Below are 16071 nucleotides of genomic sequence, written 5' to 3' on the forward strand. Positions count from 1 at the left end.
AGGATGAATACTCACCATTTGCACTGACATGGATGGAACTGGAGGGGATTATGCTAAGTGAAATAAGTCAAGCAGAGAAAGACAATTATCATATGGCTTCACTCATATGTGGAACATAAGCAATAGCACAGAGGACCCTAGGGGAAGGGAGGGAAATCTGAAGGGGTAGAAATCAGAGAGGGAGATGAACCATGAGAGACTATGGACCCCAGGAAACTAAGGGTTTCAGAGGGGAGGGGGCTGGGGGGATGAGGGTAGCGGGGTGATGGTTATTAAGGAGGGCAAATGTTGTGATGAGCATTGGGTGTTATATATAACTAATGAATCATTGAACACTACATCAAAAATTAATGATGTACTATACAGTAGCTAACTGAACATAATAAAAAAATGAAAATGAAAATGGAAAAATAAATAAAAATACATAAATAAAAAATAAATAAAAAATAGATATTTCCATTTTTGTTTTGTTTTTATTTTCCTCACATTAGAAGCAATCCAAAAGAGGTTGTTCCAGAATTGTTACAGTGGCTCAACAATGTCCACAAAGATCTGGGCCCTTTATATCTTTTCACATCACCATTCTTAGCATGAAGACTTTTGTTTTCATTTTTTTTCTATCATGATTAACATGACTATTGTGTCATGTCTCATTGTCCTTACATAGCTACACCTAAAAGTAGAAATAAAGAGTAGATACTTTCTCCTCATTGTCTGTGTGCCTATCTATCTATCTATCTATCTATCTATCTATCTATCTATCATCTATCTATCTATCATCTATCTGTATCTATCTATCTATCTATCTATCTATCATCTATCATCTATATCTATCATCTATCTATCATCTATCATGTATCTATAGCTATCTATCTATCATCTCTCTATCATCTAGTTGTTTATTTGACTAGAAGTTTTATTTTCGAAGTACAAAGGATGGAGATGCAATAATATTTGGCATTTTAAATTTGTTTGTTTTATTTAAGTTTAATGTTAATTCCATGCTGTGTTGAGGTAAGAACAATACAGATTCTGTATCTGTGGCTCCAGGCAGATATCTGATAGTACAAAGGAGCTTCAAGTTACATACACTGAACAAAAAAAGTTGAGGGAGTGAAGTAGGGGAGGGTACCTGGCAGAGAGGGAAGAAGATAAAACAAATAATTGAACACCCACACAGACTTTTCCACACCACCTTCAAAGCTAACTTGCTTTAGAGAAAGAGTATAAAGTAGGCAAGAATGAGATTCAACAATTGTTGACCTGTTACCAGCATCATGCTTTTCAGCAACATTTCAGGAGAGTCTGAAGCACTTTTCAACGGCAAAACCATAACAACAAACTCCTCAAACAACCCTAACCACCTCAAGCTAACACCCAATTAATTTTAAACATTGGCATAAAATTTGATTTAACCAATTAAAGAAAGGAAAAATGGTACCACTTATGCTTCCATTGTGTGATTAACCTCTCTCTTAGATGCTTGCATCACCTAGCAGTCAAATGGCTTTTGAATTTACTTTACATTTCTAATGGTGATCTCACCCCATCTGGCAGGAGATAATACAGTAATGCTGAAAAAGCTTCTGTGTAGTCCTGCTAGTGTCCTAAAGAACCAAAAAGCTGGAACCAGTAAAATCCACAGAAATTCATTCTTGCCTTTAAGAACTTTTGAAAAAATGTCTGTTTAAAAACCATTGGGGCAGAAACCTACATTCTGAGGTAGAATGTAAAAGTCAAATTTGGTGTTTCTCAGTGACAATGGGGAATTTCCAAAGGGTGGGGGGGAATGGGAAGGAGTAGGGAGGTCAGAGATGGTTTCTCTTGTTGGCCTTTAGGTCTCACTGATTTTCATCTTCTGTATCATGCAGAAATTCTTTATTCTGCTCTTTCCCAACACCTTGCATGTCTGAAGTCCACAGTGTCAGATTATCATGTAACAACTGCATCATAAGTATAGAGTCCCTAGAACTTCCTTCACTCAGCATATCCATTTCTGTAACTGCATCATGAAAAGCCACTTTGGCCAACCTGCAGGCATGGTCAGAGGAATTAAGAATTTCATAGTAGAATACAGAAAAATTGAGGGCAAGACCTGAGAGAATGAGATGTGGTGGTCCAAGATCTATCATTGCAATATCAATAGCAGCTTTAAAGCCAGTAGGCTGTTCTCCACAGCCTCCTTTCTGTAGGAAATTCAGCCTGATACCTGTGATAGTCTCCTTTTGTTTTATAACAGAAAACCTTGGACTCACCAGTGTTAGCCACTGGAATGAAGTGTTCGTCCAGTGTTTCCAAACTGTCATAAAAGATTAACCCTAGTCAATCTCAACCACTTGCCAATATTCCTGAATTATTTTCAGTTTGTCTACTCTTTCCTTGTCTTCTTCTACCTGTTCAATGCTGCTGATTATTCTCCAGGAGGATCTTCTAGCTAGCTCCAATCACATTTCTGTATGCAACAGACAGGTTTCTTTCTTTCAGTGTCATCTCAACATTCATCTCTGCTACCTTCTTCATTAATCTTACCATTTCATCCTATCAACAAGACTGCTTGGCCAGCTTCACTTGGTACACCAGGTCTTCGTGAGCATCCATAGTGGTGGCAGCTCCAGTGGGGTCTATGTGACAGATGGAAGCACATAGCATCTCTGACTCAGCCTCCCTCTCCACACCTCTCTCTCCATTTATTAGTGAGGAAAATCTTTTTTTTTTAATTTTTTTTTTTTTTAAGAGAGAGAGATTGTGTGTATGCAAGCAGGCCGGGGAGGGGGAGGGGCAGATGAAAAGGGAGAGAATTGTAAGCTGACTCTGCACTGAGCACAGAGCCCAACTTGGGGCTCAATCCCATGACCCTGAGATCATGACGAGCTGAAATCAAGAGTCAGATGCTCAAACGACTGAGCCACCCAGGTATCCCAAGGAAAATCTTTCTTATTTTTTTGAAGGTTTTATTTATTTACTTATTTGACAGAGAGAGAGTGCACAAGCAGGGGGAGCGGCAGGCAGAGGGAGAGGGAGAAGCAGGCTCTCCGCTGAGCAGGGACCCCAACACGGGGCTCTATCCCAGGACACTAGGATCATAACCTGAGCCGAAGGCAGATGCCCAATCAACTGAGCCACCCAGGCGCCCTGGAAAATCTTTCATAGAATGATCTAGCAAAATTTTCCTTACATCTCTTGAGCTAGAACAAGGCCACATAACTACACTATAGCTGTAAGGGAGGCGAGGGAAGTGAGTCCCTGACATTTTCATGCTCTGTTATTAACAATGGACTTTGATGGCAAGTAAGAAGTGAAAGGGGATTGGCTAATGCATAGGCAACTAAAAGTGTCTGCTATAGTCATCTACCAAGGGACAAAATGATTGGGCTATTCTTAGATTTTCAACAATACCAGATGCCAAATATAAAAATAATACCAGAAAATTTTATAAAGTATACATATGTACTTATATATATACATGTGTGTACATACACATGTATATATATGTGTTTACTCGTGTATATGTACATAAAAGTACACAAATCATAAGTCTATATAATTTAATGAATTTTATACACAATGAACATACTTATAAAAACAACCAGATTAAGAAATAGATTATTACCAGGACCCCAGAATCCCCTCTTTTACCCATCTGCTCTCCAAATGTAACCATTATCTTGACTTCCAACATCTATTAATTTTGTCTGTTTTAAAATTTTATGTAAATTCAAGAATACAATATATAGTCTGTCATGTTTGGCTTCTGTTCTGTCACTTTTGCACAAATTGAAGTTGAATTTAGTTCATGCTGAACTCTTTTCCCTATTGTAATAGTATTACTTAATAAAATCTATCCTTACTGCTTTAACTAGTATCTGACTTTATTAGTCGTTGACAGTGATTAAGAGCGTACAATGTAGGGACGCTTGGGGGACTCAGTCGTTTGGGGGTCGGCCTTTGGCTCGGGTCATGATCCCAGGGTTCTGGGATCAAGCCCTGTGTCAGGCTCCCTGCTCAGCCTGCTTCTCCCTCTCCCTCTGCCTGCCTCTCTGCCTACTTGTGCTCTCTCTCTCTCTCTGTCAAATAAATAAATAAAATCTAAAAAAAAAAAAAAAGAGCATGGAGTGTAGCCAGACTACAGTGTTTCAAATCCCAGCAGAACCACTAGTTGCAGAACCCTGGTCAAGTCACATACCTATTATGTATCTCAGTTTCTTCATCTGAAAATAGGAATAATAATAGTAGGTTGGTAGACAGGATTACATGAGCTAATCCACATGATTAACTTAGAACACAGCCTGGCACATAGTGAAGGCTACATAATGGTTTTACTAATTACTATCACTGTTCCTCAGCAACATGCTTCTAGAAATTGGTGGAAAATTGACAAAGAGAGAAATATCTGCATAAATATTTGCAGTACTTCTGTCAAAGAGTTTATATAAAAAGAGTCCTTATAGGCACGCCTGGGTGGCTCGGTTGATTCAGCACCTGACTCTGGGTTTCAGCTCAGGTCGTGATCTCAGGGTCTTGAGATCAGGCCCCTCGTCAGGCTCAGTGCTTGGCACAGAGTTTGCTTGGGTTTTTCTCTCCCTCTCCCTTTGTCCCTCCCCAGCCTACAAAATAAATAAATAAATCTTTTGAAAAATGAGTCCTTATAAATTAATAAGAAAAGGAATGAATGTTCTGATAGAAATGTTTGCAAAAAGCAGCAACAGACAATTCATAACAAAAAACAAAAATCTTTCAATAAATGTATGAAAAGCTCTTTGACCAAAGAAATGCAAACAAACAAACAAAAAAAACAACAAAAAAGCAACAACAAGATGTCATTTGTCTTTTATGAGACTAGCAGAAGTGAAAGACTAAAAGAGAAATTAAAATATCCAGTATTGGTGAGCATGTAGGAAAATGAAGACTCATTCTTGGTCTCTTCAAGTTGCAAAATAGTAAAATTTTCCAGAAAGTTATCTGTCAATAAGGATAAAATTTTTATATTTGTATATATACTCAAGAAATTCCCCTACTAAGAATATATCATCATAAAAATTGTCAGAAAAGGGAAAGATATGTATAAAAATAGTCATCTTTGCATCGCTTATAAATGCAAAAAAAATGGGAATAATGTAAATGCCCATCCATAGAGGTTTGGTTAAATAAATCATGATATTTCCACATAAGAGAATGTTAGAAAGCTATTTACAAATGATGCCACTTTTGTTTAGTGAATAAAATTCATTGACTAGAGAAAATGTCCACAACACACTGATGCATGAAAAAATCACATTGTGAAACAGCATGTAAAATGTGGTAGTTTTATCTTGTTGGGAGGATTTCACTGATTTTTAAAAAAAATCGTGTTTCAGTTTTTCACATTATTTGAATTTTTATAAGCATTTATTTTTGTAAACTAAAAAGAAAAATTGAAAACCAACAAAACTGACTTGGTCTTAAGTAGTGGATGAAGAGCGAATACAGAATTTTTAGGACAAAAGCAGTGAGATGAAAACAGTGCAAGTAAAAAGCCCACTTGCCCAGCATTATATAGTAGGAACACTGGCAAGGAACATCCTACTAGAGTTCAGTTAGAAATGTACCTGTGGTGGGGCCCCTGGGGGTGCTCAGGTCAGTTAAGCTTCTGACCCTTGATTGTGGAGATGGAGCTCCATGTCAGGCTCAGTGCTGGGCATGGAGCTGGTTCAAGATTCTCTCTCTCCCTTTCCCTCTGCCCCTCCCCCCTAAAAAAAAAAGAAAGAAAGAAAGAAAGAAAGAAAGAAAGAAAGAAAGAAAGAAAAGAAAAAAGAAAGAAAGAAATGTACCTGTGGCCTTAGAAAAATTTGGAGAGACATGGTACTGGTCAAAAACATAACATGGCTATTGACTAGCGCTAGGGACTAAAATAAAAGAAAATATAAGAAAAGACTTCCTTCTTGAGCCATGCTACTATTGGTGAGTGATGCCACTGTTGGTTAGAGATTAACTAGAGCTAAATGCAGACTTTGAGTGATTATAAGACGATTGAGAAGTGAATGAAGAGAACAATGCATTAATATATTGAATCCTTACAACAATCCTATGAGGTAAGGACAATGACTTTTCCCACTTTATAGATGAGAAAACAAACGTACAGAGAAAACAGATACTCCCCCAAGGTCATACAAATATTTATGAAAACCCTAGCCTGAGGTGTTTAGGATGTGTATATAATAATGCTTGTCGAACTTCATTTGTAGTATGTGGAAGAAGAGGAATACTGGCAGCAGAAGTCGTAAGCAGGTGGTTCAGAGGCATATTCAGCTTGTAGATTGCTTTGCTTGGTCAACACAGCGTTTACTGTTTGCTTGTTTATTTCATTGTGTTTTTAAAATATGGTAGATATTTTAAAATCCAAAAAGTCCACATAATATTTCAGACCAGCAGTTGTCTTGTATTTTTTTTTTCTCTTTTTGGAAAAAAAAAATCAGATCTGGCGATACTCATTTCTGCACTGGACCCATCTGTGAGGTCTGAGTTGAGTTAGTCCCCTTTAGAAGAGGCATGCACTCTCCACTCACCCTGCCTTCCTCCCTTATATCACCTGCTTGGCCATATTGGAATTTACAGCATCTGCGTCACAAAGACCATTAAAGAGTACCCTTAATTGTCTATAAAGATTGGGATGGCAATTCGATCTTTTGTAATCCATATATGATGGGTGCCAGGTGAAGATGGAAACAAGTCCAACTAACCTGGAATACACCTTGTCATTTTCTATACCCAAAGAGAATCCACTCTACCAGCAGTATTAATAAACTGAGATTTTTCACACCCCAAAAGCAAAATTATAAGAAAACATCAATGAGGTATCTCTGTTGTCCCTCTAAAGTTCTTCACCAGTGCACTCACCCCCCAGATCTGGCTTTCCACTGATCTACCTTGTTGGCTTTGGCCCCCCAAATCAAGCATGACACACCTCCAACAGTTTTCTCTTTCCTTGTGCAGCAGAGCAATTCAGCTCTTTCTTATTCTTTTAACTTCACAGTTACAATGCAACTCTGGTAACAAAAGGCTGACTTTAGGATCAGCTCTCCATAGAAATTGCACAGTGATTATAAATAACAAATTATTTATCCCCAGTTACATTTTTCCCCCTTTTACTCTTGTGTTTTAATTCCTCCAAAGTTGTGACTATTCTACATCCTTGAGACAGCAGCAGACTTAGGGGGAAAAAAGAACCCCATTTTACCCTTGTGTCTGCCACTTGCTAACTGGATTACTTAGGGTAGGTTGCATACCTATTGGGTTCTCAGACTTTTCATTTGTAAAATGAGGATATAATGAGTACATTTCCTATCTAACCCGGCTCTTATTAACATCAAAGGCACTTTCTAACCTGAAAACATGTAAAAAATAAACATTGTAATTTTTTAAGTGCATTTTCAAATGTTCTGGGAGTTAAGTTTTCATATAATGAGCATATTCTCTTGAACTCCTAGTGTACACCAAGCACTGTGCTAGATGTTTTGCACTTTCTTTTTCAATCTTCTCTACAACCCTTTGAATTAGCAGTAATATGCATTTTCCACCTAAAGAAACTAACACTCGAGCAAGTTAAATAACTTGCCGAAGGCCATCTGTCTGAGTCAAAAGCCCATGTTCTTTCTTTTTTTTTTCTTTTTTTTTTTTAGATTTTATTTATTTATTTGAGAGAGAACACATGAGAGGGGATAGGGTCAGAGGGCAAAGCAGACTCCCTGCCGAGCAGGGAGCCCGATGCGGGACTCGATCCCGGGACTCCAGGATCATGACCCGAGCCGAAGGCAGTCGCCCAACCAACTGAGCCACCCAGGCGCCCAAGCCCATGTTCTTTCGATGACACCGCAGTATCATCTGCCCATTAATCTGGAACTCTCTGGATGTGTCTAGGGAAGATCACAAAATTACTTGACTTTGTAAAAAACATTTTCATACTCATGTACACAGTCTCAGGGTTAAAAACACTAAGCAAACTGAGGATATTTTCTGTCAAGGACCTAGTGTTTAAGTACAGTATTTAGTATAAGTATGGTATTTCTGTAGCAATCAATTCTATTTACAAATAGTCTTATTCTATTCAGTGTTACCTATCAATCAATTCTGGCTTCTTGCAAACTAGGAAGCAACCACAGGAGATTAAGCTCCAGGGGGGTGGAAATAAACTATCACTTACATTTGAGCTTAAATATGCTGAAACAATACTTTTTTTTTTTCTTTTTCTTTTAAAGAATTTATTTATTTATTTGAGAGAGAGATAGCGAGAGAGAGAGAGAGAGAGACAGCGAGAGTACAAGCAGGGGGGAGAGGGAGAAGCAGGCTCCCCACTGAGCAGGGAGACCATCTCGGGGCTCCACAGGGGGCTTGATCCCAGGACCCCGGGAACCCGACCCTGAGCCAGAGGCAGACGCTTAACCGACTGAGCCACCCAGGTACCCCTGGAACAAGACACATTGAACAAAAAAACCTGATGGAGCTAGTAGATGTTGTGAAGGTAGAGGCTGAGCATTTAGAGACCCCTAAAGACCACCAACACACCAAGCCGACCTTGACTGTTTGATTTTCATTTTCAAATGGTCTTGAGGTGGCAACACTGTCTCAGTGTACCTTCTTTTCTCTTTCTTTGCAATGTTATCTGAGGGGCCGCATTAGAATTGGACAGAATGATTTAGCAAAAAGAACTGAAAAGAGTTCCTCTTGGTTGGGGCGTCCTGGGATCGAGCCATGGGTCGGGCTCCCTGCTCCGCGGGAAGCCTGCTTCTCCCTCTCCCACTCCCCCTGCTTGTGTTCCCTCTCTCGCTGTGTCTCTCTCCATCAAATAAATAAATAAAACTTAAAAAAAAAAAAAAAGAGTTCCTCTTGGTTTTTTCCAATGTTACAGAAGAAAGTTTTTCAAGAAAAAAATAATAATGCTCATTTCTACTCACTAGGTGAGAACTGAGTATCCAATTTGATTGACAATGTTGTGATACCGCAATAAAATTAAGTTTGTATGCTAATAAGATGTGTTTCCTATTTCATTCTTCTAGTAATATTTCTAGGGCTCTCAATTCTATTTTGGCTGAAAGTAATAACAGAGAATTAAATAATAATTTGATTTTGCCCACTCCCCCATCCACAGCCATCTATTTTGTAAGGCACTTCTCTTTTGGATATAAACAAAATTTCTTTAATCTTAAGAAGCCTGGAGAGGATAATACCTTTGCTCAGTCTGCTGGTGCTATAAATTTATAAAAAGTGGCCCCTAATTCAAGTTAAATCTGGGAAAGCACCCAAACATGTACTAATTCAGGAGTTATAGGGCTATATAGTCCTGAGGCCTATGCATTTGGCAAGCAGGAGGATGGTGGAAGCAGGCCCAGATGGTTTCTTCTGGCCAGTGAATTGTCAGCCATCCCTGCTCCACTTTCCTCAGGCTTGAGGCTAGTAGAGAGTCAGAGAAAGGAGCAAAAACCATCAGCAACAGTGACTTCCAACTTGTTGAAAACAAGAACTTCAGTACTTTACGTGGGGACCTTGAGGACAGATGGAGAAGCTAGAACTCCTTAAAGGGAAAAATGTCTTATATATGCTGACAATAACAAGAGAAAAGCTCAACTGTGATTTCTAAAAGAAGAAAGTTAAAAGGGCTGCAGATGTTTTTATTTTCTTTAAAGATAATGATAGTTTAAAAAAAAGTATTGTAACGGGGATAATGGTCTCCTATAGCTATGCAAATGTCAAGGGAAAATCAGGATACTTACATCCTGAAAATATTTGTGAAAATTCAGTGACAAAGAACTCTATTATGCCAAATAATAGATGTACACCAAGCCATTTTGTCTGAAGTATAGAGGTGTGGTTGAATCACAATTGTACCGTAGTCTATTAATAACTACCTTTTTTTTTTTTTTAATACAGAGAAACAAGGAATTATTACCTACTGTGGCAATCAATTAACTCTGGGGAAGAAAAAACAACAGATTCAGTCATTTTGTTATTATTCTCTTTTTAGGGCACTTCACATATATTAATACAAGGTATGACTATAAAAGAGTAAGACTAGTGTTTAAGTAAACACACAAGCCTTCTTACATTTCAGGGACGTGTCCTCTTCAAAGTACTATCATCTTGGCTGTGTACTTGATAACTATCGGTTCCAAATTGTCCAGGACAGATAATCCAGATGTCCCATAATTTTATTATTCTCAATAAAGGTGATTCATTCAAGGTAGAATGCAACATTGCTTAATCTGAATATTTTTAAAGACATTTTGCAGGTATTTATAAATCAGGAGAAACACTTGGTTGAATCACATGTTGTGATTTGGAGTTCAGCAAATATGGTTGCAGAAACCATGTAGTTATCCTAGCAACGTGTGGAATTTTTCTGGCAACTGCCACCAGAATCAGCTTATGAGTCACACAAGGAAATCACTGTTATTACTTTATCTCACTGTGAGATATGTTCCTACGGCTGAGCATAAAAGCATCTCAGCAACCCATTTTCTTTGCACAGGGTTCATAAGCTAACTTCTGAGTCCAGTGCTTCCATGTTAACTGACATACTTACATGTTAAAAAGAACATGATTCCCATTCTTAGAAGTTTCCTTACTAAAGTGTTTGAAAATGTTGAATTCTGAGGACAGTACTATAATGAAGTATAGTACTACATTATTACATAGCATATCACATTAAATGCACTGGAAGCATTTATCCTGGGGATTTAAAATACCCTCATCATTTTCACATATAACTTTCCTATGGATCGATCCATTAATCTACAGATATTGAGTAATTTATTTGTGCCTAATACTGTGGTAGGTGCAGCCAATTAGTTTGCAGAAAGGTACTGTCAACTCCAATTTTAATAATGAAAAATAGATGAACTAAGAAATTAAATCATTAGCCTAAGTTCACATGATGACATACTGGTAGTCCTGTCAGAGAAAGCCAGCTTTTTTAATCTTGACTCAGTGATCTTTCATGAATAACTCTTTTTTTTTCTCTCTCTCTCTCACTGAAAGTGCGTGTGTGTGCACATGAGTGCATGCACCCCACCCCCACACACCCTTTGTAGCCCTCTTTTCTAAAATATTTAAAACCATGACAGTCGACGGTTTTTGCACTGACCAAGTTGTGTCTACTTAAGGATGTTTTGAGTGAGGTAGGGGGATGGGAAATGTGGGGAAGGAAAGTGGAAGTATAGCATGATTTATGCTAGGTCTGTTAAAGAAAATTTAAAAAGACTGCAAATCCACAAATAACCCTATTGGGCTCACCTACTTGAACGAGTAGAAGTCTCTCCTACCTGAGTTGAGACAGGAAGATAGTGATCCACAGAGAGAAAATACCAACTGATCAGGATAGAAAATGGAAAAGGCCAGACTCTAAGAACATTAAGTTTATATTTTGCTTACCTATGGCTTACAGACACCCTGACATATCTCACGCTTACACTCTGAATTCCTGGCTGAGTGAAGTATCAGTTATGGATCAGTGAGGAAAGGTAGGGAGAATGGTTGGGGTAAAAGCTACAGTCCCCTAATATCAGCCTAATGAAAAAAAAACAAATAAATCTGAGGACAGGGGTGACAAAATTACAAAATTTTCTGATAAAATGTCAAAGACAATTTTTCATACCTCTTCCAATCCACAGTTGTCCTTATCATTGTGATGTGTGGGTCCCAACAAAAATGTTTATATATTTGAGGTAAATGATCATAATGAAACTTTACCAGCTGAATGTATTGTTCCTTATGTACAGGCAGGCACCATATTGCTTATTCTATCAATTTATGCTCACAAGAGTCTTCTGAGATAGATGCTATTATTATCCCTGTTCTACAGATAAGAAAATTCAGGCTCAGGGAGTTTAAGCAACATGTCCTTATCACACTAAAAAATCCTGACGGAACTAAAGCTCCCAGTTAGGTTGGTCTGACTCCATTTGGTCCTCATAATGGCCCTGTAGGGAAAGTGGGTGGAAAAATGGAGTCTTCTGCTAGGTTCTTCATTCACTCTTTCATTAAACAATTATTTGACCTATAGTCAGGTCACTGTATATGCACGGAGAATACAGTGGTAAACAAAACAGACCTGGTTACTGTTCTCATGGAGCTCACCATTATTGGGGAAATAGAATTATAAACAAAATCTCTTCCCAGCATAGAAAACATCTATGCAAAAGTAGCAGACAAAGAAAACGATTTTTGAATAAGCAATAAATAAGAATGCAATGCACATTACAGGCAATCTGCTAAAGAGATTGCAAAGACATCAAGAAATATCACTCTTTTATATAGCTAAATAGATACAAGACATAAAATTCATGTTCCCAAGGTAGAATGGCTAATTTTCTGCTCTCTTTAGGACTGAAGGTAGGTTTTGCCCTTTGGAGTCAGGTGGCAGCTGAATTTAGGCATATGTCCTGCCAGGACGCTGGGAGAAAGGGCATTATATTCTTCGATGATTACATTTCAACAAGATGACTCTCAGATCCTTGAGGAAAAATCCCTGAGTTGTAAGACTGGCAAGAATTGTATTTAGTCCTTAAAAAGATTTACACATATATGATGAGGACAGGGAAAGAAATGCCGAAAGAAAAAGGAGGAAGGGGATTTCCTCCCTTCTTTTCAATAGGGAGAATTTTTAAGTCACTTATTTGAATTTGCATTTGTTCTTACATCATTAAGTGGGGAAAGATGATAATAAATAAAAACTTGAATAAATATAGAGTTACACATTTTGATTAATTCTATGAAACCAGCATTCTATAAGAATGATAAGGAGGGGCTTAATCTAGCATAGGAACTGCTCCCTAACGAAAGTTCTTTTTAAGATGCATCCTGAACAATGAGCAGGAATTAATTTCTTGATAGACAGGAAGAAAAGTATTCCAGGAAAGGGCAACAATATGTGGGAAAGCTCTGAGATGGGAGAGAGCTCATTGTCTTCAAGTAACTAAAGGAAGGCTATTGCTAGAGCAGAATGAATGAGACAGCAAGTGACATGAGGACTATGTACACGGCTAGAGTTACAGCATCTCTTAACCAAGGGACACGTGGAAACTAGGGAAACTTGTCCTCTGAGACTGAAGTTTTAAACACATAAACAACGAGAATAGAAAGCTGTTCAGGCTACTGAAAGAAGGAAATGACTCTCAGATTTGCAAGCCTTGACAGGGACATGACTGTAATGAGTATCATATCTAAAGGAAGGAATTGGGGGCGCCTGAGTGGCTCAGTTTGTTGAGCATCCGACTCTCGATCTTGGCTCGGGTCTTGGTCTCAGGGTCATGAGTTCAAGCCCCATGTTGGGCTCCATGTGGGGTGTGGAGCCTACTTAAAAAAATAAAATAAAATAAAGGAAGGAATAATTGTGCACTTAAAAATTTGTCAAGAGAATAGATTGTATGTGAAGTGTTCTTACCACAATAAAAAATAAATAAAAAGAAATACAGGACGCAACACTGAATCATATCAAATCGAATTGCTTAAGACTAGGGCTCAAGAGAAACTCTTGCAAGCAACCAGGAAAAAACCAACATATGTACAGAGCAGCAGAGAAAAGGAAGATAGCAGATTTCTCATTAGAAACAATACAGCAAAAAGATAGTAGGGCGATATTTTTTAAGTGCTGAAAGAAAAAAATAAAACAATCAACCTGGACTTCTATAACCCAACGGAAATATCTTTTCACAGAAAAGGCAAAATAAAGACTTTTGAAGAAACAAACAGATGAAATAATCACCAACAGACCATTAATACAAAAAATGTTAAAGGAAGGTCTTAGGGCAGAAGGAAAGAGATACCAGATGGAAACAGGCATCTACACAAAAGAAATAAAGAACACTGGAAATAGTAACTACATTGGTAGTACCAATGGTACTAATGGTAGTAAAATAATATCATTATTTTCTTATTATTTAAATCTCTAAAATATAATGGACTTTAAGTAAAAAAAATAAATTAGGAGAGTTGACCAGTAAAATATAATAAAATCACTAAGACAAGCAAAGATAATCCCAAACAAGCAGAATGCAAAGTGCCCTGGCCCAAAGATAAAATATTTTGTCCCTGTGGTAAGCACATCCTTATTATAGGAGTGCAACTAAATAACCCAATAAACTCCTCTTATCCTAAGTTCAGATTCATCAGTTAAAATTTGGATAATATTTAGGTATTCCATATAGGGGAGAAAACAAAATGGGGAGAGAAGCAGAGTCCTGCTCCACTTGACAGTTCTATTTCTTAATATCAAATTGCTATAAAATATTATGTTAAGCTTAATGTGAGTTTGTTCTGTTGAAAAGTCTTTCTTAGTAAAAGCTTAAAGTCCTCCATAAGTGCCTATTTGGGTAACTCTCTGGCCTTCCTCTTCATTGCCATTCAATTTCCTATGGAAACTTGTATAGGCCAATTATTCATCAAGGGTCTATTCACTTATTTTTCTTCACTCATAGGGTTTCACTTATAGAGTTTGATTCATCTTCTTTCTCTATCTTGTTTACCATTTATTTTGTCATATAGATCCTTCTCCCCCAGCTGCCTACAAAACAATTCATTGCCATTTTTACCCCATATCTAACCATTGCTCAAAATACAGATGATATAAAAGAGTTGTTCTAAAAATATTTGGACAGTAAGACGAGTTCTTACTAGTTTTGTTTTCTTTTTCCTGTCACCTGGCCCCCATTGTTAACTGAAGTGCAGAGATATAAGGGATACCTAGTGCCCTTATGAACTCTCGCTTGCTTATGATCTCAGAAAGTGACATCTTCCCTCTCTTTTTAAACATAATTTTTGCCTCAATCATGTTACTGTAGCTAAGTGTCAGCACACAGTAGGTACCAGTGTGGTCGGCAAGTGTGTATGTACTATAGTTAGGCTTCCTAGTTTCAAATTCAGAGTCTAATCTTGGCTCTTGGGCAAGTTACTTGGCCTTTTGTGCCTGTTTCCTCATTTGTAAAACAGGACTAGTAATCATATCTACCTCATAGAGGATTAAACAACACAAAACTCAAAAAGCATCTATAAAGTACTCAAATGATAGCTGATACCGTATTTTTCTATTATTATTCTGTGCTAACTTTACTCACATTAGACAACCAGCATCTGTATGTGGGATATCCCCCCTGGGACATAATCAAATTTTGATAATAGCTTCTTCTTTCCAAATGGCAAGGAAGTAAAGCACGCCCATCATTTGTAATTCTCCATTGATTAACATTGGAAATGGTAGTTTATATGGGTTGTGGCATAGAAAAAGATAACCTTCAGGATCTGGGTAATTGTTCATTGAACTGTAGGGGAGGGAAAACTTTTCTTCTACCTGCTCAGGTTCATGGCTGGGACTTGCAAATTAAACTTATAAAAGACAGATGAATAAGAAAAAAAAGGCATACAAATTATATTTTACATGCACTGGAGCTTCACATACAAATAAAAGTAAAAGGATCAAAAGAAATGGTTAGAGTTCAGCTTTGACATACCATTTTAATAAAGGGCAATAAATTGTGAAAAAGTGACTAGACAAAGAAAAGGGAGTTTGGGCTTCTAGGGGTGGTAGCTATGGGAAAGTAAAAATATGGGGAAAACGAATGGCAGATAGGGATTATTTAGTAAGACTTGTTCATGCAGGCTCATCTCAGTGCTATCTCCATCTCTGGCATTAAGAGTTGGTCTCCTCGGGACGCCTGGTTGGCTCAGTTGGTCAAGTGTCTGCCTTTGGCTCAGGTCATGATCCCAGGGTCCTGGGTTTGAGTCCCACATTGGGCTTCTTGTTCAGTGAGGAGCCTGCTTCTCCCTCTGCCTGCCACTCCCTCTGCTTATACGCTCTCTCTCTCTCTCTCCTTCTCTCTCTTTCATTCTCTCTGACAAATAAATAAATAAAATCTAAAAAAAAAAAAAAAAGAGTTGGTCTCCTCTTCCAGGTATGGGAGAGGGCAACATGTTCACAAAGAAATTTATGCCCTGCTTTTAGATAGATGGGGGAGTGCAGAAAGTTCTTCCTGTGTCTGTTTTTTTCTCAGTTGTCTTCAGTTCAAAATAATCCTTATGCCAAAGGCATCCAAATCGGCAAAGAAGAAG

At 37.9% G+C, this 16071-nt stretch overlaps 1 pseudogene; it reads right to left on the reverse strand.

Moving 5' to 3' along the window:
* Positions 1 to 1755: 1755 nt before the first annotated feature.
* On the reverse strand, positions 1756 to 2598 carry LOC102733563 (14-3-3 protein epsilon pseudogene; annotated as a pseudogene).
* Positions 2599 to 16071: the final 13473 nt, after the last annotated feature.

The sequence above is a fragment of the Leptonychotes weddellii genome, chromosome X, assembly GCF_054177405.1.
Source record: "Leptonychotes weddellii isolate Sample4059 chromosome X, ASM5417740v2, whole genome shotgun sequence".
Classification (NCBI taxonomy): Eukaryota; Metazoa; Chordata; class Mammalia; order Carnivora; family Phocidae; genus Leptonychotes; species Leptonychotes weddellii.